We start from the raw sequence: 25,411 nt of genomic DNA, 5'->3' as shown, positions 1-25,411 counted from the left end.
CTTAACCTACACCCTACACCCTACACGTATGACTGAATTTCCTACCTACTTGCCCCAGGCCTCAGCTAGTGACAGCTTATCAAAGGGCCTGTGAGGGGCGGAAGTGCTCCCTGCTGGTTTCTGTGGTAACTAACGAGCAAACCTGATGTAATTCCCCCTCTAACCAGCAATCTCTCTTGGGGGGGGGGGGAAGAGGCAGGTGGGGGGGATGGACATGCCACCCCACACGGTGGGAAGTGCTCCAGAACCTTGCCTCAGACATTTAGGCTCCCCATCCATTAAACCATTCATACCTCTGTTGCTGACTCTGGGCTCTTTCTCTGGTATTGCAAGCACGGGGGTGTGCCCAATATCATAATAGGCTGATTAAATACAGAGAAAAACTCTGACCCAGAAGAGAACATGTGTGTTCGTGTTTTTGTATGTGAATGTTTTGTTTGGATGGGTTTCTGTCTATGAATCTGAAAAGTAACTATCAAGTAGTTTATAGGGATGTTTCATAACAATGCTGATGAGTTTCAGTCTTGACAGAGAGCAAACACTTGACAGAGAAAAGAAAAAGAGTTCAGTCTAATACTCAATTTCTTATTGACCTCTTTACTGAGACTGTCTACAGGATGAATAGAGTCTCATATGTATATCCCACTGGCACAGACATCGACTCTGCTATGTAATTAGTCACATGGACGTATGCATGATGGACAACATACAGAGGATTCAAGAATGATGGCTGAGGAACTAAAATGTCTTACTAGTAACTGCTAGAGAAAATGGAATTCAGAAATTGACAGACTGCCTCTTTAATAATGAAAATGATTTTGGACAGTGGGCTTCAAATGAAACTCAAAATATGGACCTCATTCAGCTACAAATAATGTCCAGTTTAATCATACATTATGGATTTTGCATGTATTGAAAATATTTAACAACCAACTTATGGTTGCTTAAACCTATTACTCCAATTTTCATGAAAGCTTTTCTGATTTTTCCAGAGTTCATTTTTAGTTTATAGGTAAGATAGCTATGGGGGGGGGGGGGTAAAAAGAGAAAATTTATGATATCTTTATTCATTTTAGTAAGGTGGTTATTATCTTGAGGTAGCTTATGTCAAAAAATTACGCTTGTGCATCCCATTTACTTTGTATGACTTCTAGATCTTTGAAATACATCTGTGAGTTAGGAAAAGGCAAGGATTTAAGATCTTTGAAATATATCTGTGAGTTAGGAAAAAGCAAGGATTACCATCTCTACGTTACAGATAACACAGAAAGACAATCAGAGTTCCCATTAATTACCTAAATGTTTTAACACTGGGTTCTAAATGAAAAACTAAGTCTCTTCACTGAAGGATCTCTTACACTACATCAAGATGATTCAGATATATATTTGAATATATATATGCATATATAATATATATATTTAATGTGACCTTACAGTTCTCTATTTTGCACTTGACCTGCTATGAGAACATCATGCGATTGAAACTCAACTAATAGGGTGCTTTTTTTCCCAGAACTCTGAACTGTGAATGAGCGAGGAAAGGACAAATGGAAGACTTTTGAGTTTGTGGACTGTGTCAGTGTCCGATGGGATCCAGGAGGACCACTCCTGGAGGCATCAAAAAAGAGTTCTAAGAAGACTACTCCTGCGGATAAGGTGGTCCATACTCTCCAATGCTTATCTTAGGCCCTGAGCATTTTCTGAGCCTTGCTCCCTAGACTTCCAGTAACTTGACGAGGTAGAATATAAAACTCTAGTAAACTATACATCAGCTTAACTTAACAGGGGTTGATCTGTTTATCAGGTTACAAGATCCTGACCAAGTGCACCAGGAGAGCACAAAAGTCACTACTTCAGCTGATGTAAGAACAACACATTGGGTTCCATTTTTGGAATTTCTACTCAGCCTCTGGTAAAAGTTCTCCAAGTAATACACATTCTTCTGATATTCCTTTCACTGTAAAAATGAAAGTACTTAGTTAAAGATCTCTAAGGTATTTCCCATATCCAACATTCTATAATTTTATGATTTCTTTGAAGACGATCTAGACTAGAGGAACGAGAAACAGATCAAGCTTCATAAATAATTTTACCCAACTCACAAGTCTGCTTGTCTCTTATAAGATTAAGGGGTTTTGTTTGTTTGTTTGTTTTTTATTTTCCCACTGTACAGCAAGGGGGTCAGGTTATTCTTACATGTATACATTGCAATTACAGTTTTTCCCCCACCCTTTCTTCTGTTGCAACATGAGTATCTAGACATAGTTCTCAGTGCTATTCAGCGGGATCTCCTTGTAAGTCTATTCTAAGTTGTGTCTGATAAGCCCAAGCTCCCGATCCCTCCCACTCCCTCCCCCTCCCATCAGGCAACCACAAGTCTCTTCTCCAAGTCCATGATTTTCTTTTCTGAGGAGATGTTCATTTATGCTGGATATTAGATTCCAGTTATAAGTGATATCATATGGTATTTGCCTTTGTCTTTCTGGCTCATTTCACTCAGTATGAGATTCTCTAGTTCCATCCATGTTGCTACAAATGGCATTATGTCATCCTTTTTTATGGCTGAGTAGTATTCCATTGTGTATATATACCACCTCTTCCGAATCCAATCATCTGTCGATGGACATTTGGATTGTTTCCATGCCCTGGCTATTGTGAATAGTGCTGCAATGAACATGCGGGTGCAAGTGTCTCTTTTAAGTAGAGCTTTGTCCGGATAGATGCCCAAGAGTGGGATTGCGAGGTCATATGGAAGTTCTATGTATAGATTTCTAAGGTATCTCCAAACTGTTCTCCATAGTGACTGTACCAGTTGACATTCCCACCAGCAGTGCAGGAGGGTTCCCTTTTCTCCACAGCCCAGATTAAGGGGTTTTTTATCCACTCAACCTGTCTATTAAAGGATAGAATAGGAGCTTCCACTGTGGCACAGTGGGTTAAGAATCCAACTGCAGTGGCTCAGGTCACTGTGGAGGTGCAGGTTCCATCCACAGCCCAGTGCAGTGGGTTAAAGGATCTGGCATTGCCGAAGCTGCTGCATACATCACAGCTGTGGCTCAGCTCCAATCCCTGTCCCAGGAACTTCCATATGCCGAGAGTGCTGCCATTAAAAAAAAAAAAAAGTAGAATAAACTCCTTCCTGAATAGACACCAGGCAATTTTTTATATGCCACGTTAGATATTCAAATAAAATTTGTCATTCATATCACCTTAAAAAAAGAACAAAAAAATTGAAAGCAGAAGTAGAGCTACAAGTGATCCAGGTATCAGGTTTAGAAAATACAATTTGTGTGTGTGTGCGTGTGTGTGTGTGTGTGTGTGTGTGTGTGTGTGTGTGTTTGTCTTTTTTAGGGCTACACCACAGCATATGGAGGATCCCAGGCTAGGGGTCTAATCGAAGCTATAGCTGCCACCCTACACCCACAGCCACAACAACACAGGATCCAAGCCACATCTACAACCTTCACCACAGCTCATGGCAACGCCGGATCCTTAACCCACTGAGCGAGGCCAGGGATCGAATCCGCAACCTCATGGTTCCTAGTCAGATTCGTTAACCACTGAGCCATGATGGGAACTCCTAGAAAATACAATTTTTTTTAAAAAGGTAATAAACATGTTCAAGAGAGTAAATTACAAGATGGAAACTCCACTAACTGTAACCTTTAAATAATTAAGTAAATGTAAGATCTAAAAGGAAAACAAAAATCTATAATTGAAAATAACTCAATACATGGTTTAGCCACAGCTTTAACAAAGCAGAATAAAACGTTAGTAACATGGCAGTTGGTCAGTAGAAAATAAGCAACATAAGAGTTAAGAGACAGAAAGAGGTGGAAAATATAATAAACATTTAGGATAAAGTAAGACGGCCTAAACCATATTTCAGTTGAGTCCCAAAAAGGGATGTTGAAAGAGAACAGGGAAAATATAATAGACGAGAATTTTCAAAATTTTGCAAATTAAGGATTCAAGAAGTAAAGTAAAACACAAAAAGGGTTTTTTCTTTTCTTTTCTTTTTTTGTAAAATGGCTGACAACCCATGACTAAGATAAAATATTAAAAACACACACTAATTTCCTTAAAAAGAGAATTTTGCTACATGGTATTTAACTAAATTAGTTGAAAATTATATCCCCACAAAACCTACACACAGATGTTTATAAAAAGAAGCTTTACTAATAATTGCAAAAACTTGGAAGCAACCAAAATGGCTTTCAGTGAGTGAATGAATAAGTAATTTGTGGTGCATCCAGACCATAGAATAGTATTCGGCACTAATCATAAATGCTCTATCAAGCTATAAAAAGACAAGGAGGAATCTAAAATGCATATTGCAAAGTAAAAAAAGCCAGTCTGAAAAGGCTACATACTGTATGATTCTCACTATATGACATCCTGGAAAAGGCAAAACTGCGGAGACGGTAACAAGATCAGTGGTTGCCAGGAGGTAGGGAAGAGGGAAGTAGGAACAGTTAGAGCACAAAGGATTTGTAGGGCAGTGAAACTATTCTGTATGTTACTGTGATGATAGATACATGCCATTGTATGTTAAAAAAAAAAAAAAAGAGAGAATCTGATTTCTCAACAGAAACAGTGAAATCCAGAAAGCAATTGCATGAAATTTTTAAAGTGCTGGTAAAAAAATTGCCAAGATAGAAATCTTTCTAGGGAAAACAATATATAGAATGATGGCAAAGCAAAGGTGATCCTAGATGAATGAAAATCTGATATGATTTGTCACCAGCAGATCTACCCAAACAGAATTACTTAAGGATCTCTCCAATAGAAGGAAATGACTACAGGTAGAAACATGAAAATGAAAGAAAAGAGAAAAAGCAAAAATAAAAGGTTAATTTGTAGACAAATAGAACTGAATACTGACTATAAAAATGATAAAAATATCTTTAAAATGAAATAAAATATATGTGAGATTAAAATGATGAATACAATAAAAGGCAGGAGAGGTGAAAACAGTTAAGTATTGTACGTTCTTAGAATTATCTACGAAGTGGTAAAGTATTATCTTTATCTTATATTAGGACAAAATATACCAAGGATACATGTGGCCGTCTTCAGGCTAACCCCTAAAACCAATAATCAAATGATGTAAGCCTAACAAGCTAGTCAGGAGGAATAATGAAATAACAGCCACAAATAAAACCTCAAGTAAATGATCCAAAACAAGATGAGAGTAAGGGATAATAATGTATATAAAACAGAAAACAAAAGAAAGGTGGTAGTTCGAAACCCGATACATCAGTGATTACACTGAAAGTAAGTGGACTATCATCATTAATTGAAAAGGTCGTCAAGCATGATTAAAAAGAAATGTTCCTTGGGAGTTCCCATCTTGTGGCTCAGCAGAAAGGAATCTGACCCGTAACCATGAGGATTCGGGTTCGATCCCTGGCCTCGCTCAGTAGTTTAAGGATCTGGTGTTGCCTTGAGCTGTGGTGTGGGTCACAGACGTGGTTTGGATCTGACGTTGCTGTGGCTGTGACACAGGCCAGTGGCTGCAGCTCTGATTTGACCCCTAATCTGGGAACTTCCATACGCCAAGAGTTGGCCCTAAAAAGACAAAAAAAAAGTTCCTTACAAGAGTCACACTGGATAGGTGACAGAAAGGCCAAAGTAAAATGACTGGAAAAACAAAAAGGAAGCAGGAATATCAAAGAAGTGGAGTCAGATCCACTCAAGTGACCATGCTATTACCATGCTGTCTTGGGATCCTGAGACGGGCTAGTCCTAAATTTGGGGGAAGAGGGGTAGGAACTTATCTCATGTTCCCCACAGATGGGATGGAACTTCTATCCCACTGCCCCGGAGAACACGTCCAGCCTCTTAGAACTCACTACTCATCTTCCTTTGTCTGGTTGGACAAAGGAAATAACTTGCAAGGTCAGTCTCTCTGACTTTTCCAATGACACGGCAGCATGCAGTTCTGCCAAAGATAGTGAGGGCGAAGGTGGGGCAGAGAGTTGTGATTAGGAAGCACATTTGCCCACTGGTCCAAGCCTCAGTCTTTAATGAGTTTAATCCTTAATAAAATCCACACATTTTATTCCTCACGACTAATCTGTCAATTGGTTCAAAGCTCTGGAGTGATTACTCACGACTCATCTGTCAATTGGTTCAAAGCTCTGGAGTGATTTAAGAGACAAATGATTCATCTCTAACCACACAATAAGTAGGGGTGAAAGTTCTCAAGGAAAATGTACCTATTTTTAATTTTTATTTCAGTTCCCCCAACATACACTCATGCACACAGAAAACATGCCTGCTCATTTATAAATGAAATAAGACTAAATTACTTCCAAGAACAAGGCTAATAGAAAAGAAAGGAAACTGTAGACAGCTTGAGCAAGCATCTATCAACTCTAGCAGGGTCTGTTCCCTGAAGTCTCTTGACATTCTTTAGGGAATCATTATAGGGAGGCCCTGGATTACAAGACAGCATGAAGGGATGTTAAGATTTGGTCGAGGCACAGCCTCTAACTGATTAACCGTCAGCAATTAAATACTAGTGAAAGATGAACAAATAGGGAGTTCCCATCATGGCTCAGCAGTAACGAACCCAACTAGTATCCAAGAGGATGCGGGCTCCATCCCTGGCCTCACTCAGTGGGTCAAGGATCCAGTGTTGCCCTGAGTTGTGGTGTGGTCAAAGAGGCGGTTTGGATCTTGAGTTGCTACGGCTTTGCTGTGGCTGTGGCATAGGCTAGCAGCTGTAGCTCTCATTCGACCCCTAGCCTGGGAACTTCCATATGCCATGGGTATGGTGCTAAAAAGACCAAAAAAAAAAAAAAAAAAAAAAAAAAAAAAAAGATGAACAAATATATAAATCCTAGCTTCAGAACACTGGAGAGCCAGGGCTTTCTTGCTATATTCATTTTCAGTTGGTCTGAGATTAAATAAGAACATGGACAATAGTTTCTAGAAATTTCCTAAATTTTGACAAAGAGACAAAGTTTTCTTTTACTTTTTATTTTTTTTTTTTTTTTTTTTTTTTTTTTTTTTTTTTTTTTTTTTGGTCTTTTGTCTTTTTGTCTTTTGTTGTTGTTGCTATTTCTTGGGCCGCTCCCGCAGCATATGGAGGTTCCCAGGCTAGGGGTTGAATCGGAGCTGTAGCCACCGGCCTACACCAGAGCCACAGCAACGCGGGATCCGAGCCGCGTCTGCAACCTACACCACAGCTCACGGCAACGCCAGATCGTCAACCCACTGAGCAAGGGCAGGGAGCGAACCCGCAACCTCATGGTTCCTAGTCGGATTCGTTAACCACTGCGCCACGATGGGAACTCCTTCTTTTACTTTTTAAAATAAATCATACTTGATGGGAACCATTTATGATTTTATTAGTAGCACCACTTCTGACATCCTTTCTCCTGGTTTCTTCATATTTTTTTCTTATAATTGAGATTATCAATGTTAAATGATTCTTTAGACGCTGTCTGCCCCTCTTAATTACAGTTGCTCTTTTTTAATGTTTGGCTTTTAAAAAATCTAATTACTTATTATTAACGATCACTCACATTTAATAATGTATACAAAATTACCTTTATGCTTTTACTTTCTGATACCTTAGACTTAATGATATGCAACTGTTTGATATTCCCTTTCACAGAGATGTGTCACTGCTCTGATTTAGAGCTATTTTGAACAAGCTTTCATCTTTCAGCAATTAAATGATCTAAGTCATGTGTAGCCTGCTGTATTTTTCTTTATTATTTACTCTTCCTCCTATTTAATGTCATCTGTTGAAATCTCTGCTGCTTTTTAAAACCCCTGCTCTTTGTTTTACAATATTCAAGTCAACCTTAGAATATTTAACTCCCACACCCTAAGCATTGTTTTACATCTTACCTGAAAAAAAACTTTAATAATTATTTCATAGCCTGCTTTGAAAGCCTTAACATTATATAAGTATACTTTAGAAAATATGAGCTGAAAAAGACCTAAGAAGAAAAGCTGTTTTAAACCACACCTTCCCAAAATCCTTAATTTATGAATAAGAAAGCTGAACCACATAGAAGTGGTTCACACAGACTTTAGTATCTAAGGTCATGATCAGAATTTAGGTGTTCTGCATACCAGGCTGGTACTATTTTCATTGTAACATGTTATTTCTTGTACTAACCCATTGATTGAACCTTTAAAGAATATTGACAGTTTCTTACCAGCTGACCGTATGTGTAACTGGGTCACCATGTTGTACAGTAGAAAAAAAAAGTGTATTGGGGAAATACCTATTAAAAAAATAATAATAACAAAAAAATAAAAAATTTAAAAAAATAAAATTCATAGCTTCATTAACCAGAATAGTCTAGACATTTCCTTATGACATTATGTGTGAATATATGTGAATGCATATATACACTACATACATATATCACCTCCTTTCCTTATCAAACATAATGAAACAAAATAATCCAGGTTTGTTATTTTTTATGAATAAAATGCTATAGGTAATGAAGGTATCAATAAACATGAATTACCATGACACAGGTCCAAGGAGAAGAATCAGGCTGAATTTTTGCTGATTCCAGGAATGGGAACAGAAAGTTTAATAATTACTTCTCCCCCCCCCAAAAGGAATTTATAGTTCTTCTAAACATAAAACATAAGGAAAATTCCAGTGAATGGACTTATTCATATTTGCCAACTCAATATTATTTTTTACTCATCTGGTGCTTGATGAAGGAAACAGCAACGCATTCTAATACTGATTCTGGCTTTAGAGTCAAATGGGAGACAGTACAACTAATCTAAAATTCAGTATGCCTTGAACGCAACAAATGAGCCAAAAGATGGTGAGAGATGAAGCTGTACGAGTGGACAAGTACAAGAACAGGAAGCAATTACACAGATTATGAATGTGACCCTGAGTAAAAATGTTATAAACTGAAAGATTTTATACCGAAACAACATCACCCCTTTATTATCCTCTGAAAATGGAAATCTTTGCAATTAATCTTTCTAACGTAGTTCTGATCATGGCTGTCTTCTATCTAAAATCTTCAATGATCCCCCATCATCTGCAGCAGCAATTTAATATTGTATTCATTCATTATATCCTACAACTTTTGATTTAGACATTAAATCTAGACATTCCATTCTTAAATTCCACAGAATATCTGTTTCCAGATCCATCACCATAACAAGGTGCTTTCTTCAGCAGTGTGTCCCATCCCCCCATCCTCCATTCCTATTTCCTCTTACCTCCAGACTTCACCCCCAAAAGTCTACTGAAACCGTGTTGATAAATCTCTATCTCCTCTTTCATTCTGGGCCAAGGACAAATGCACATATTTCCAATGCCGATCCCAAATACCTTAGCCCCTCTTTCCTTTAGGATTCTAAGATTTTGCATGTGAATGTCACAGTACTTATCTGACTGTATTCTATGTTCACCCAGTCTTCCCTTTACTGGATTCTAACAGTAGCTGTGACTTAAACGTCTTTGGTAACCTGAGCATACCCCATATTGTTGACATTTACTAAGTGTTTGTTAAGTAAAACAAGGAATCGATGAATTTACTGTGAGGCAGAGGAGGACTGATGAAAGCTAGGGAGATCTATCTGGTTTATCACATGAAAGTATTTGAAAAAACTGAAGGCAGTGTGAATCTGAGTAATATTAAGAGATGTCAGAGAAGGCTATATCAATAGTAAGGCAGATGAAATTCTCTATTCCTAATTAATTATTCTGTACTGGACCTTAATCTGGCTCAACCAGAGTTGGAAATGGATGGGGGCAGGCAAGGGACATTCTCTCATACTTTAATAGACGTTTCTGGTTTACTTCTCATTTAACTGTGAATACTGCATAGCATCGAAATACATTTAAAGCAAGTCATCAATTGCAAAATATTGCACAATGCTACCGCCAAACTGATTAAGGCAGCTTGAATTCAGTGGCGGTGAATTACGCAGTAAGATCACTTCACCTGCTACTTTAAATTATTATCAATTTGTCTATAACAGAGGCACTTCCTCTTGCAGAGCTTGTGAGGTAACGAGTACCTTATGTCGGCCAGAAATTGTAAAACATTGACTTGGGATTTTTAAACATCATTGTCACCCTTATGCCACAGCATACTAAACCAAGACGTCAGAAAATTTTGTAAAATAGTGAGGTGCCCCTACTCTTTGGGAAAACCTTTGTGTAAGAAAGAATGTAGTTTTTCCCAAAAGGAGTTTTGGCCTTTGCCTTCAGATTCTAGGAGTTAATCTCTAAACTCTTAGAATGCCTGACAGTTGTGTCCTTGTTTAGGGTTGGGACTGGTCATACTAGAAAACCAACAATACATTTAGGCTGGGGGTTTGGACCACATAGTATCAGCTGACCTGGACACTGAGAAAATCAAGCGGGCAATTCATGGGTTAGTCATGCATACTTGATGGAGCCCCAATAAAAACTCTGCAGCAGAGACTAAGTTGAGCTTCCCTGGTCGGCAACACTCTGTACCTATCGTCCCACACTGATGCTGCCTGAGTAACGCATCCATGACTCCATGGAGGGAGAACAAAGGAAGCTCCATGTTTGCTGTTCACCCGGACTCTGCTCTAAAATCCAGTTCTTCCCGTAGCTGACTTTCTTCTGCATTCTTTACATACCACACCAATAAATACAATGGCTTCCAGCAAGTTCTTCAAATCTTTCCAGCAAATGATTACAGCTGAGGGTCGTTTGGGAAAACTCCCAAGACCACAATTTGTATCACGGGTCAGAAGAATCTTGTGTGGATGTGCCTCTGACTTCATAACTGTCTAAAACATTTTCAACTTTCAAACACTTCCTACCCCACTCCTACTCCAGGCCCCCATCCATTATTTTTTCACTTGAGCTAAAAGTTCAGCTCAAGTGCTCCATCTCTACCAATGGCATCCAGGGCACAGCACTTAGAATCTCTGCCTACACTTTACAATAGTTTTATTTTAAGCAATTTAATGATGAATATTTTCTGACATACAGAAAAGCTGAACTAATTATGTAGTGAATAGCCTAACACCCATCCCCTAGTTTCTACATTTAAGATGTTGCTGTATTTCCTTTACACATGTCATATTTTAGTGTATTCTCAAGAAAATATGACATAGATATTATTTGCCACATTTTATGTAAGTAAAGTGTCACAAAGAGGTTAACCAACCTCTCAAGTACACTTTAAAAAAAAAAAAGGAGATTAAGAGGAGAGTTATTTATTTGACCTCAGGAGCTTGTGGGCTAATGCATAGTGCCTACCACAAAAAGAAGGGCTTTCTGAAGCAGGTTCTTCCACAAGCAGAAGTTAACAATGAAGCTTGAGCAACTAACCTGACCCTTAGTACCATAGCCAATTCTTATAAAAATGGCAGGCCTCTTTCAGGCCTCTACTTATATTGAAAATGATACAATTTGGTCTACAATGGTCAATATTTAGAAATGGGGCAGCAAAATTGGCTTCATATGTCCTAATACGCATGTATGACCTTGAATAAAACTGTCCAGTTATCAGGGTATAAGTGTACGATTTGGAAAATTGAGCATGATGTCTCTACACTTGCTTGTTTTGTATTTTTTTGTCTTTTTGCCATTTTTGGGCCGCTCCCGTGGCATATGGAGGTTCCCAGGCTAGGGGGGCATATGGAGGTTCCCAGGCTAGGGGGGCATATGGAGGTTCCCAGGCTAGGGGGGCATATGGAGGTTCCCAGGCTAGGGGTCGAATCGGAGCTGTAGCCGTCAGCCTACACCAGAGCCACAGCAACGCAGGATCCGAGCCACGTCTGCAACCTACACCACAGCTCATGGCAACACCGGATCATTAACCCACTAAGCAAGGGCAGGGATCGAACCCACAACCTCATGGTTCCTAGTCGGATTCGTTAACCACTGAGCCATGACGGGAACTCCTACACTTGCTTGTAGATGTAAGAATTTAATCAAGATTTCCTCAAAATATGGTTCAGTACATGCCACAGAAGCCAAAGGTGAGCTCCAAATGGAAAGCACTAGGATCAAATTATGAAAAAGAAAGACAGCCACTAATATCAACATCCCTCTTTTGCAGATTCTGAAAAACGAAGTTGTAGATGGTGAAGTGCTTGTCTAAGATTTCCCAGCAAGTATGTTGTAGAGCTTAGAACTTAATAGGGCAGTTTGACATCTGAACCCCTTCCACCTAACGGTACCTCTATGTTGTTTCTCAAAGGAAGAGAGCCAACTGGATAAAAATCAAAATATAAATGTTCTTGTCTAAGATGCCTATTTCTTTTTTTTTCTTAAGGGAAGTCAGGATTCACTATACAGAAGGACACAATTGCTTATAAATCACTTGTTAGTAAGAAGTGAAAACAAAATTGAGCCCTGAGATGGTCCTCACTCCAAATGTTAGCATCGACTAATCTCTCTCGATGTCAAGCTCTTCCATGAAAAATAGCTACAAAAAAAGAAGCACAAAGGCCACCCTGACATAAACAGAGGGTATGCCTAGAGTGGTGAGTGCTTGCATTTCCTGAAATGCATCCCTTGTGTGCATGATGCTGTCCTCAAATCAGAAAAACAGAGAGTTTAAATTAAGCTGCACCAACTCAAAATCCTTTCAGAATTCACTTATCTGTGAAAGGCTGAGTGATTATAAAAGTTGTGAAAGAACTTTTCTATAACATCATGTAATTTAGTTATCTATATTGAATTGCATAACCTGAATAAAACACTGAAATTACACAATTAAATGCACTTTTTATTTTTTATTTTTTTTTTGTCTTTTATGGCCACACCCGCAGCATATGGAGGTTCCCAGGCTAGGGGTTGAATCGGAGCTATAGCTGCCAGCTTACACCACAGCCCACAGCAACACCGGATCCTTAACCCACTGAGAGAGGCTAGGGATCGAACCCGCCTCCTCATGGATGCCAGTCGGGTTTGTTAACAGCTGAGCCACAACTGGAACTCCAAATGCACATATTCTAACAATAAGAAAACTAAGAGCTTGGGAGATTCCCTAGGTAATTTTCAGCCAGATTCACTGGCAGACCTCAGATCAGACTACCAAAAAAACTCCCTTTTTTTTTCACCATATCAAACTATCTCCCTCCATTTTACAATAAACAATTTCCCTTCAAATTAATCTTACAGAAATGTGTCTCAAAGGTTATTCCTAACGCCCCCTATAGAAGATTTACCCCAACCAGCTTGTGAAAAAGTCTTAGGCTTTACCTGTAACATACTGAATCAGAAAGTCTAAAATTGTTACCAGAATAAGCATATTTATAAGCTTTTTGTAAGTAAAGTTTAAAAACTACTTCCTTTTGAAATATAAATCATTTACTTGTTTACTCATTGTACCGCAATAAAAAAGATCCCTGTTTGAGTTCACTGCATTTCCTCAATGATTCTACAATTATCCTAAATTTCCTTTCACAATTTCGAATGAAAATCAGCTTGTCTATTCACTGATTTAAAGGCAAGTATTCTGAAATTCTTAGTAAATGTGTCATATTTGAATGCATATTATATGCAATTGATTAGGGCACCCTATGCAGTGTAATCCCAGCTTTTCAAACAATGTAAACACCATTGTAAAATCGGTGCTTTCTTATTTTGAAGCATCTTAATATTGAAGATTATAATTGCTTTTGTTCTGAAGTTACAATTTCTTTAGGGATAATGTGGTACAGGAGAAATCTGCCTTTACTCCTGCTTAAAAACCTGTGAGTGATTTTTTTTTCAGACCTCAGGCCACATGGGGGAACGCTGCCCCTCCCCACGCCAGCTCTGGCGCACAGCAGTCTCTGAAGGGAGTTGCAGTCAAGGAAACAGGTCCCCTAGTCTGTCACTCTCGTTCACATCTTTCCATTTCTAGCCCAGATGCCTTCAGCTCTGAGGTCTCTTTATCTGAAGCCACAGGGGAAGGTCTTAGCACCTCCTGAGGCTTCATTACTGGGGAGAAGGCAGAAACGGCAAACTTTCTCGCGCTGTGAGTCAGCACACAGTGCTTTTCCGCTCCTCCGCCTTCCCTCGGCAACTTCCCATGGTCCAAAAACCAGGACCACTGGACCCTTTTGCTCAGGGCTCTCTCAAAAGTGAGACGACCACCACCCATCACTTCTGTGCTGACTGACCTGACCCTTGATGGGTGTGCCATTCAACATGGAATTGGTCTGTTTTCTTCCTTTTTTTTTTTTTTTTTTTTTCCCCAAATAACTTTTGCTTATAGCACCATAGTAATGAAAGGCTTAATCCCTTCATGTATGGCTTGTTGCTTTAAATGGTGACTCTGACACCTAGAAGTTCAGTTTTCCCTCCTCTCTCTCATCGATTGAGTTCCTGTCAGTAGAGATTCATATTCCTTTTCTAAGAGTTCATCCTCTTTGACTTTGTTAATAATACCAATTATTTGGCTCTAATCCTGGGACAATGATTTTTTTTTCCTGCCCTAAGTACTCCAGTGCTCAGGCTTTCAAACCCAGGCCAGAATCTGCATCACTGGCTCTCCGGCCTTCAAGTAGCATCATAGGTTCTCCTGATTCTCCAGCTAGTTGTGGGAAGATGCTGGGACCTCACACTCTCCATGGTCAAGTGAGCCCATATCTCATAACAGACCTCTTCTGATAGACAGAGAGACAACAGCTATAGAGATCTCCTAGTGGTTTTGCTTCTCTGGAAAATCCTTAATATAGATCGTTTGGTGATACATCACTATGGGCCTTTTGCTACTAATATTTAGCACACCCAAGCACTGCACATTAAACATTGATATCAGAGCAGTCCCCCATTTCAGCTCCCATGTGTAATAAGCTTGAAACTTGTTATTGCTATCTGCTATGAACTGAACTGTATCCCCTCAAGACTCCCAGGTTGAAATTCAAATCCCCAGTACCTCAAAAGGGGACTGTATTGGGGACATGGCAAGTAGGTTAAAATAAGATCACTGGGGTGGGCTTAATCCAGTATGACTGGCCGGTGTCCTTATAAGAGGACACCACAGACAGACGCAGAGAGAAGACCCTGTGAAGATACGGGGAGAAGACAGATGATGGGCATCTCTAATCTGAGGAGAGAGGCCTCTGAAGCAGCCAACCCTGCTGACACCTTGATTTCAGACTTCTAGCCTCCAGAACAGTGAGAATATAAATTTCTGCTGTTGAAGCCACCCAATCTGTGGTGCTCTGTGACGGCTGCCCTAGCAAGTCAATACATCATCCTTATGGTGAAAGAACGCTGGACAAACAGAAACTCAGCGACGTTTCTGGGCCTAGCAATAAACTGAGACTGTAGAGAAAAAACTACAACCTGAAATCTAGAACACTAGAGGACTCCTGAGTCAGAGCTGAGATCCACTTCCATAGAGCAGAAACTGTTAGAGCCATCAACTAAAGGAAACACTCAAACAGAAATGTTGACAAGTTGTCTGAGGCTTAGTGTCACCCACAGTGACCAGGAGAAACTTGGGAGACACGGTCTCAGCCTTTTTTTGCCCCACACACTTAGCTCCCCCACCACATATTTTACTGGGCTTCACCACCAGACACTGCGCAGATTTTCAAATGTGGGGCTGTGCATACCAGCTTCTTTTAAAGAATACACTATGGAAAGGGGCAAAAAGGAGTAACGTTACAGTAAAGAAACTTGACAAAACCATCTCAGCAGGATACTTAAATCAACAATTAAGCCATGTAGATAATATGTATTTTTAACATGTCATGGTGAGAATGCCATTTTACTTGTGTGGCTTTCGCAAAAAAAAATGCCTACCCTGAGTTATCCATAGCTAACCATGAAAAAGAGAGAGCAAGAGACAAAAGCCAGCTGACAGACATTCTGTAAAATGTCTGACCAGTAATCCTCAAAACTGTTGAAATCACCAAAAAATAAAGTCTGAGGAAATATCACAGACAAAAGGAGCCTAAGAAGATACAATGACTAGATGCAATTTTATATCCTGAATGGTATTCTGAAACAGAAAAATAACATTGGAGGGGGGAAAAAAGGAAATGAGAATAAAATACAGATTTTAACTTTTTAAAAGCTGCTTACTTGATACTTGCTCAAGGTTCTCTCTGTACATATTTAAATATCATGTATTATTATATCTAGCATATTATTCTTTATATTACGTATAACTTATACTGCAGGAAATAAATATGTAGATGTGAACACGTACACATATACACACACCCATCAAAAATAAATCCAAACCTAGCAGAGGCAAACTAGTATTTGCAGGATGGGTAAGCAAGGTCCTCTGTATAGCACAGGGAACTGCACTCAGTAGCTTGTGACCATCCATAATGGAAACGAATATAAAAAATACATAGATAGGGAGAAATTAACACAACATTGTATGGACTTCCCATTGTGGCTCAGTGGAAACGAACCCAACTAGTATCCATGAGAACCTGGGTTCCATCCCTGGCCTGGCTCAGTGGGTTAAGGATCCCGATACTGCTGTGAGCTGTGGTGTAGGTCGCAGAGGAGGCTCAGATCCCCTGTTGCTGTGGCCAGTGGTGGAGGCCAGCAGCTGCAGGTTCGATAAGACCCCTAGCCTGGGAACTGCCATATGCCACAGGTGTGATCCTAAAAAAAACAAAAAACAAACACAACATTGTAAATCAACTATACATCAATAAAATTTTAAAAAGCAATCAATAAATAAAGTAAACCACCCTCACAGGGCAGACCAGCAGTCACTCAGGCCCTAAGACAGGGCCAACAGAGAATGGAGGTCACAGGAACCTCAAAAAGAGAAAGCCCAGCCTACTCCTGCGAGGGGCATTACCAGACCACACTGGGTGCCCACATCAGACCTTCAGACATCACAGACCACCCCTGTCTGGAAGGTCACCACAGAGCACCAGGAACCTCTAGGTAAGTACCAACTTCCAATCAAATCTTTAATGCAAAACAGGACTCACATGGTGCCAGGCCCCCGGGCAGCCCCGGCCTAGTGAACAGCGCAGCCGTGAGTCCTCTGCATGTGCGGACCCGCGCCAGGACCGCAACCCTTGGGAGCAGCTCTAGAAGCCCAAGCGGGTCAGGACGAGAAATGGAGAGCACAGTCACTGCCTGCCCTGAGCGCGGACACAGGCTGGCACGTAGCCATGCGGGCGAGGGGGTCCAGAACTCCTGGCGGGAGAGCTCTTCTTGCTTTAACATCAATTCTGCTGGAGCCCAAAGGAGACGCTGCCTCTGGCTGCTGTTTGGCGTGCAATTCTCTCTACAGGTAGAGGGCCCAGTCCTTGGGGTTCACCTCGGTAGGGAAAATACAAAACTCACGAGGTCTCAAAACTCGTTAGCTTAAAGACAGGTCACACAGGAGCAAAACCACGTAGGACAAAGCCTGCCTCGGGCAGCGTCTCCCCGCCCCACGCTCAGCGTCCACGTGCCAGTGGCGCCTCCTGGTTCTTCCGCGTGAGGACGTGCACGCCCTGCGCCCCCAGACCTGGGCCGGGGGCCCGCCACCACTCGGTGCTGGGGACAAGACAGTATTTTGTTGCTTCCATTTGGACTTAGAACTTTTTACAAGGTAATGGGGTCTTGGGCATTTCGGGTCGCTCCGTTTCTACTTTGGAAGTTTCAGGATCATCCGGGATCTTTTGTGTGAATTTCAGTTGGAGAGAAGAAAGGATGTGGTTTTGTTTTCAGCCTGTGGAATGATTTGCTTTTCCTATGTCTGTCCAGATAAAGTCAGCTATCTGATGGCAACTGCACATCTTCCGAGATAGAACCTTAATCCACCTCCACTGCCGGGTGTAGGGCAGTCAGAGACCGGCGAGCTGCACGTAACCCTGATAGAAAGAGCTGCACTTAGCTGCTTCTCTTTCCTGCTGCTTTTTGTTTGTTTCTTCGTGTTGACTCGTCCCTGCCATAATTTTCACTCTCAGTAAAACAAGCGTCCGACATACTGGGTAAGTTTAAAAGGACAGAACTATTATTAGTTAATTTGGGGGGGGGGGTCAATCTTTTAACACACACCCTTATCAGGCAAAGGTCACAGATTTCTCCTGTTCATTATTTTAGGTGCCAGCGGTCACCAATTCTAGGCTTCCTGAGATCAGTTGGCTATAGGATGATGTTGCCGTTTTCTGCCCACACGCGGCAGCAGCAGCTGCTGGGGTGGCGCAGGAGCTGCCTGTTAACATAAGGATCTTGGAAGTAAGCATCCTTTGGGTAAACATCTGAAGTATCTAAGTTATTTCCTGAGTTGTGACACAAAATCTTCCTCAGTCTTTCAGTACTGAATCTGGTGCTATGGCTGACTTTCCTCCTACGAATAATAAAATTAGACGAAAAAGAAACAAAGATGAGAGATGAGAAGTCTGAAGACCTGCCTGGCCTCAGTTGCGCTCCTCCTTAAAAAAACCACTCACCTTTCCAGACTGTTCCAAGGTCAGAGTTGAACAGTCATGCAAACAGAAAGAGAGCTTTGGCCTTAGTGTGACTTTATTTATTTATTTTTTTAATTTTAAATTTTTTAATTTTTTTGTCTTTTTAGGGGCGCAATTGTGGCATATGGAGGATCCCAGGTTAGAGGTCTAATCGGAGCTGTAGCCACAGTGACACCAGATCCTAGCTGGATTTGTGACCTACGCCACAGCTCACAGCAACGCGGGATCTGTAACCCACTGAGTGAGGCCAGGGATCGAACCCATATCGTCATGGATACTAGTCAGGTTCCTTAACCACTGAGCCACAATGGGAACTCCAGTGTGAATTTTTAAAGGTCTTCATCATACATTATTTACTTAAAGGTACTTACTTTAGTGTTTACTTTTTTTAAGAGAGGAAAAAACCCTGTGTTTTCCCGGTGGATGAAACAACTCAGAAGACAATTTTAAACATTTATTATTTACCTATAAACCAAATACAATAAATCTGCTCCAAGTATTCAGTTCAGGATATGGAGCTGTCACAATGTTGTTGCAGATAATGCATATTAAAATTATGAAATTACTGAAAAATAATAAAATAAAATAAATCCAAGGAGTAGAAAAAGATATAAAGTATACAAAGAAAAAAGTAAAGTTTTCATCCCCTCCCATCTGCCCCTAATCTGTTATATATCATATATATAATTTAGTGTTTTGTATACAGCATTTTCATACAAGGATTCATATACATAGATGTAGATTTCAAAAAAAAAAAAATCTTAATCAGATTATCCTACAGGTACTGTTTTGCAACTTGCTTTAATTTGCTTTAGAATATAAATTTGTGTACTTGTCAATTCCACTAATCATTTAGCTAATGCAGGATGAAGAATATGTTTTCTTCATTTTTGTAAACTTAACCCTTACAAAAGTATTTGGCATATAGTAGGCAATCAGCAAATATTTGTTGAATGACTAAATGGATAATTTAAATTTCTCAAAGCATAACTCACCCATTTAAATTATGGGTTCATTGATCATTTAAATTATGTCATGAGAAATGCTAACTTATGTAGAAACTGAAAATCTTAAATCAGAATGTACCAAAATAGAAAAAAGGCATTCATGTGAACTTGGGTTTTTTTTTTTTTTTTAATATAGTTCAATTTTTAGAGTTCGATATCTGGAAACATAAATGAGATAAATTAACCATGGAGCAAATGAGAACTCTGAAATAGTTGGCTCATCTTCTACTTTTGTATTATTTTCTGGGAACTATATTTTATGCTACAGACAGAGAAGTGAAACAGGGATTTCAAAAATAGTATTTAGGTATAATCCTTATATTTTTAAAAAATCAAGGTGAAATTCCACAGAATATGAAAATTAAGCATTCTCCTAACATGTCTACAACTTCACAGTGTAATATTCACATGGTTTTCTCGAGCTTCATGATATGAGTGTATTCAGCCAGTTGCATAGTATATACCCAGATGTGAAATTCAACACCTACTTCATATTCCACAAAGTATCAATGCCTACACTACATAGGAACGAATGGCAGAATTTAAAGAAGACCTGAAATAACCTAGAGAAGCTGGTTTACTTGATATCTGCAAATACCTTGAATTGTGAACTGAATTTGTAGGAGCAGGCACCTAGCCAGATGCGAGCAGAGAAAGGGGTGCTCAGGACAAATGGTGGGAAACCATAATCTTGTGAACAGTGGGGATCCTTGGGCAGACAAAAGCAGGGACCTCTGGACTGCCAGGAAACAACACATTTTTGGATGACAAAGTTTCTAGAAGCAGACAAAGAAAGGCGAGGAAAGGCAGGACTCTCTCATGTCCTCATATAACCTTTTGCTCATTATGCCCTCATTACAATAAAATTAGCCTTGCAAATAAGTACCCATCATGCACCACTGCCATGACACTTCCAATCAAAGCCAAATAAAGACAAAAATCCCTCTTCCCCTTGGAAAGGCGGAGTCAGGATGAAAATCAGGAAAGACCATCTCCAAAACCCCACCCTCTTCAGTGAATATTCTGCCCGTTCTTTTTTTTTTTTTTTTTTGTCTTTTCAGTGCCACACCTGCGGCACATGGAGGTTCCCAGACTAGAAGTCAAGTCGGAGCTATAGCTGCCAGCCTACACCACAGTCACAGTAACATGGGTTCTGAGCCATGTCTGTGACCTGCACAGCAGCTCACAGGAATGCCGGATCCTTAATCCAATGATCAAGGCCAAGGATCAAACCTGAGTCCTCATGGATACTAGTCAGATTTGTTACCCACTAGCCACAACGGAAACTCCTGCCTATTCAATTCTATACCCCATATAACCAGTTTGCCAAAGAAGCTCAGGGGACCCACTCACCTGAGTCTTCCCCCCTCTTCCTCCTGAGAGTGTACTGTCTCTCAATAAATCCTCCATTTGCTTTCTTGATCTCTATGTCTCTTCTCTGAATTCTTTCTGAAACCAGACAAGAATCTACCTTCTGGTAACAAAATCATCATGATTCTTAAAGTGTCTCTTGGCTTTTTCACTCAGTGCATTGAGTGGGGAGGAGAGGGATTTTTTTCCCCAGCTTCCCTCAGATTGTTCCCTCTGCTGCCCAACAAAAACTTCATTCTTTGAGTAAAACATGTTTCTCTCTTGTGTGCAAAGCAGCCACACACATTTCTCTTTTAGCTGGCCCCGGGTCAACATGGCCTTTGAGGTCCTTCCTAGCATCTATGCTAATAACCTATCAAGACACTTCTATTTTTTCAAATAAAGCTAACCTCCTGATTGAGAGGAACTTTACCACTTGTTAAAATAATTATAAAATAATAAAACTGTCACTGCATCATTACTCCAAAAACAATAAAGACCTCAGGTAATGTTAACTTAGGGGAAATTCAAGAAGTAAACAGAGGCATTCTAGCCATAATCAATGTAAAAGCGTTCCAGCTGCATCTTGCTTTATTTGGTAGGAGCATAATCACATATGGAAATTCTAGAGGTAACGCAATAAAAGGAAGAATGCTCTAACATGGATGTTTAGCTGAAAATGGAATGGACTGTGTTGAGAAGGACTAAACTCAGCATAATATTTACCCTTCAAGAAAAGGCTACTGACATTTCAGTAGGTAATTAAGGATTTATACTTGGGAGACAGAACAGGTTAGATGAGTTATGCCTTTCCACCTATGTGAGGATAAAATTCAGACAGATATTTTGTTGTTGTTGCTGAAATCTAGAAATTTTCCTTTTAGTTAATCTGTGAGATGTTAAAAACCAGTGCTGAATCCAGAAATGATGCATAAAATAGCAAATTATATGAAGTAAGGAGTGTAAGAACACTAAAGGCAGTTGGACATAGTGCTCATTGGTCTGAATCTTCCTGCAAACTTTTGGGGTTTAGGGAACATCTATGATATGATTTTTGTTTAACTCATACTAATTCATTCCACTGAATATCCAGTAATATGGTACTAATAGCATTGTTTAAGGACAATGAAAGAAAAGGATCAGTTCAAATAGACTATCTCAGAAAAAAGCTATGAGGATACAGTGGATAAAAAATTATGGTGGAACAGAGGCTCATTTAAGAAGGAAGATAAGGAGTTCCCATCGTGGCTCAGTGGTTAACGAATCCAACTAGGAACCATGAGGTTGTGGGTTCGATCCCTGGCCTCGCTCAGTGGGTTAAGGATCCTGCATTGCTGTGGCTCTGGCGTAGGCGGGCGACTGCAGCTCCGATTAGACCCCTAGCCTGGGAACATCCATAAGTAACGGGTGTGGCCCTAAAAAGACAAAAATACAAAAAGAAGGAAGATAAAACAGGTAGAATTAAGAAATAGTAACATATAATGTCAGGGGGGCAGTGGAATTAAAAGGGGCCATCCAGGAGTTTCCGTTGTGGCTCAGCAGTTAAGGAACCCAACTAGCATCCCTGAGGATGCCAGTGGCTACAGCTCCGATGGGACCCCTAGCCTGGGAACCGCCATATGCCCAGGGTGCAGCCCTAAAAAGACAAAAAAAGGCGTGCGGGGGGGAGGCATCCAGTGCACACTGAGACTCTCACATAGCATTTTTGATTTGGTCAAAAAACAAACAAAAAACCTGCTTTTGGAGGGAAAGCAATTAAAATAGTACTTTTCTAGAGCTGTCTTGATATTTAATTGAGGTATAATTGACTTATAATTTATATTAGTTTCAGGTAAATAACGTAATGATTCAGTATTTTTATATACTGCAAAATAATCACAATAGGTCTAGTTGATAAGTATTTGAGTTTAATAAATGGCACAAATAAATTAAAGATCCTTGCAGAACAGCAGTCCTAATTGATATCTTCCAAAGTGACATCAAATTGATATTGGCTCTAATGACCCTTTTCACTCAAGATCCAACTCTAAAACCCCGGCTACAAGATCCTGCCTTTGTGTCTTTCTGTGAGAAGAAATTCATCCTCCCAGTCTTGAAGTGGCTGATGACAGCTCTGCCTTATTTGAGCATTGCTGGTAGGTATAATATTACATTTGATTAAGAAAAAGGATATGGCTTTCTGCATTTAATGTGAAAGCAAAGTTAAATTTCAAGCTCTTCTTAAATATTCAATGTCGAAAAAGTACTTTTTGACATTTTTAGATATTTAATGGTGATCACAAGTGTCAATATTTTTTGTCCCAAATGTTGCATTTTGTGTTTTCTTGCATTGCATTTTTAATCCATGATATTTTTATATTCCTATTTTCCTAAAGAGTGGTTGCTTTAAGTAATTTAAATACCTATAGTCAAGCATTACTACATATTTATACACATATAAAGCCCAACATTCATATCTTAGCACTTTCAAAACCTGCCAACTCTTGGTGAATGTGTGTGTTTTATTCAATCAACTTCTTTGCTTTCTTGTTTTATGCCCAAGGCTTAGCAATTCGAGTTTCAAAGCATCAAGCTTTAATGTTTTTGACTGACATGGAATTTTTGCTTAAAGATTTTTTTTTTTTTTGGCTAACTTTACCTTTTCTAATATTTTCCCTTGTTCATAATCACAAAGTTGTATAAGTCTTTGTGAATTAATAAATATTGCCATTTATTTAAACCCCAGTAGGTGGTAGGTTATTTTTCAAAGCAGAGAGGGGAAAAAAAAAAAGCTTTGCTTAATGTATGTAGACTTGTTTAACAATCATTATTTTTCTTCTCTTAATAAATTTAAATGTGAAAAGATAATGCAAGACATTAGACATGCAAATGAAGAGCTGACTACAAAGAACTATTAGTGTATCTAATTAAGTTGAAGAAGAGCTTCTGTTTTCACAGCTTTATGATTGTTACTCAAATCAACAAAAGCTTCATATAAAAAAAAGAATATTATTTTCCTTCACTTCAACTCTCTGTTAAGAAACTTAAAAGGAAAGGAGAATAAATTTTAAAATCTAGTTCCTATTGTCAGATACCAGCGTGGAGATCGGTCATGAAATGTGATTATATTAATACATACGGGCTTTGTTGGATATTATATAATCCTGATGAAGATCACTAGACTTTGAATCAGGAACTCTGTGTTCTCATCCATATTATGCAATTAGTTAGCTGTGTGAACTTGAACAACTCCTCTAAACTCTCTCAGACTCAGTGTCTGTAAAGTCATGCTGATCACATGGCTTTCAGAGCCTCATCTCATGGCACTGAATGATGCTGTATAATCAAAACCAAATTATTCTCCTTTCATGCTAAAAATAAAGAGAGAGAAGTCATTTCATTTTCTGAAGAGGACCAGTTAACATCCAGGACCCTAATTCTACAACAATAGGGACTTAGCTGAGAAATGAGACTAATAGTGAAAATGCTGCTTTGGGTAATATAAAAAGGAATAATTTGTAGAAAATGCTCTACCCTTGAAATCCTGGGAAGAGATTATCGGATTCACTTCTGAGGTTGAGAGGAAAATTATACACCTGGAATCTTTGCCTACCATTACATTCAAGGAAATTAACAGATAATTCTGCTAACAAATATTAGCTATGGTAGAAGTTGCATATAAAAGTGACCAGTTGACAACGTTTATGAACAAATAAAAATTCATAAGCTATGTGTACTTGGGGATTAACAGGAAACATAAAAACAAGAGATGTGTCCACAACATAGGATTGTATTTCTGTCTTTATACCAGCGTAGATTCTGTGATCTACCTAATAGGTATTTAATAAATATTCATTTAACTTTTGTTAAAATTTACTGTGTTCTTTACTTGTTTCCTATTCATCTCATATCTAATAAGAACATCATGTTTGTAGTGTACACATCAGGAACTTAGTGCCTCCATCCTGATCTCTGACAGTCCAGAAATTCTACTGAGCAACTCATTCAGGCCTACTTTTAATATGCAGAACCTCAGGGTTTCCATTTTTCCTTCTTAAAGTCTTTTCCTTGCTTCAAATTCCCCCCTATCCTCCTTATGGACCTCAAACACTTTCCAAACTTTTTGTGTATCATCTCAGATTAAGCCAAAATGACATTTACTAAATCGTGGTGGCCAATGCTAACTACATTCCTTCTGCAGTATTTAAGCCACTGTGTAGAGCTGATATTTCCATGTACTGAACGGAAAGACACAGATGTTGACGGGACCATGGGTTAGTTGAATAATGCAAAGTTTACTTTACCTGAAATCCCAACATCAGAATTCAGATTCAATCTCTACTACTTAACATATGTGATCTTGAGTAAGATGATCCCTCCACTTATTTTATTCGTCTGTAACAGTGAGATAATTCCCTCCTATACACCATCTTCAAGGATTAAATTAAATCACATATTAAAATGCCTGTCCATTTAAAAGTAACCAATGACTATGAGTAGAGTGAGATTCTTTCTTTCTTCTCATTATTTTTAATGGTTATTCTCTGTATCCTGACTCTCAAATGAGTCCTTATACCCCTCTTTTTTTTTGTCTTTTTAGGGCCACACCCATGGCACGTGGGGTTTCTCAGGCTAGGGGTTCAGTCGGAGCCGTAGCCACCAGCCTACACCACAGCCACAGCAATGCCAAATCCAAGCCACGT

The 25,411-nt window shown here is 39.4% G+C and overlaps 1 long non-coding RNA gene across 12 annotated transcripts in view; it reads right to left on the bottom strand.

Annotated features, from left to right (window-relative positions):
* The window catches only part of LOC110262070 (uncharacterized), a 1,266,882-nt gene that overhangs the window by 1,059,435 nt on the left and 182,036 nt on the right, over window positions 1-25,411 (bottom strand). For 2 of the 12 annotated variants that reach the window (XR_014813702.1, XR_014813703.1), the window contains one exon: window positions 16,865-18,251. The exons of 7 other annotated variants lie outside the window; for them this stretch is intronic. This is a non-coding gene — a long non-coding RNA (uncharacterized LOC110262070). Of the gene's footprint in view, window positions 1-16,864; window positions 18,252-25,411 lie in introns of those variants that run through there. 3 more of the 12 variants (XR_014813696.1, XR_014813705.1, XR_014813708.1) reach the window with 3 other exon arrangements.

This window comes from Sus scrofa, chromosome 8 (assembly GCF_054392235.1).
Source record: "Sus scrofa isolate SSC_HxYL_T2T_F1_AM1 chromosome 8, Sscrofa_HxYL_maternal_Yorkshire_Landrace_v2.0, whole genome shotgun sequence".
NCBI lineage: Eukaryota > Metazoa > Chordata > Mammalia > Artiodactyla > Suidae > Sus > Sus scrofa.
The sequence above is the reverse complement of the archived record's forward strand: the minus strand, read 5'-3'. Positions and strand labels throughout refer to the sequence as shown.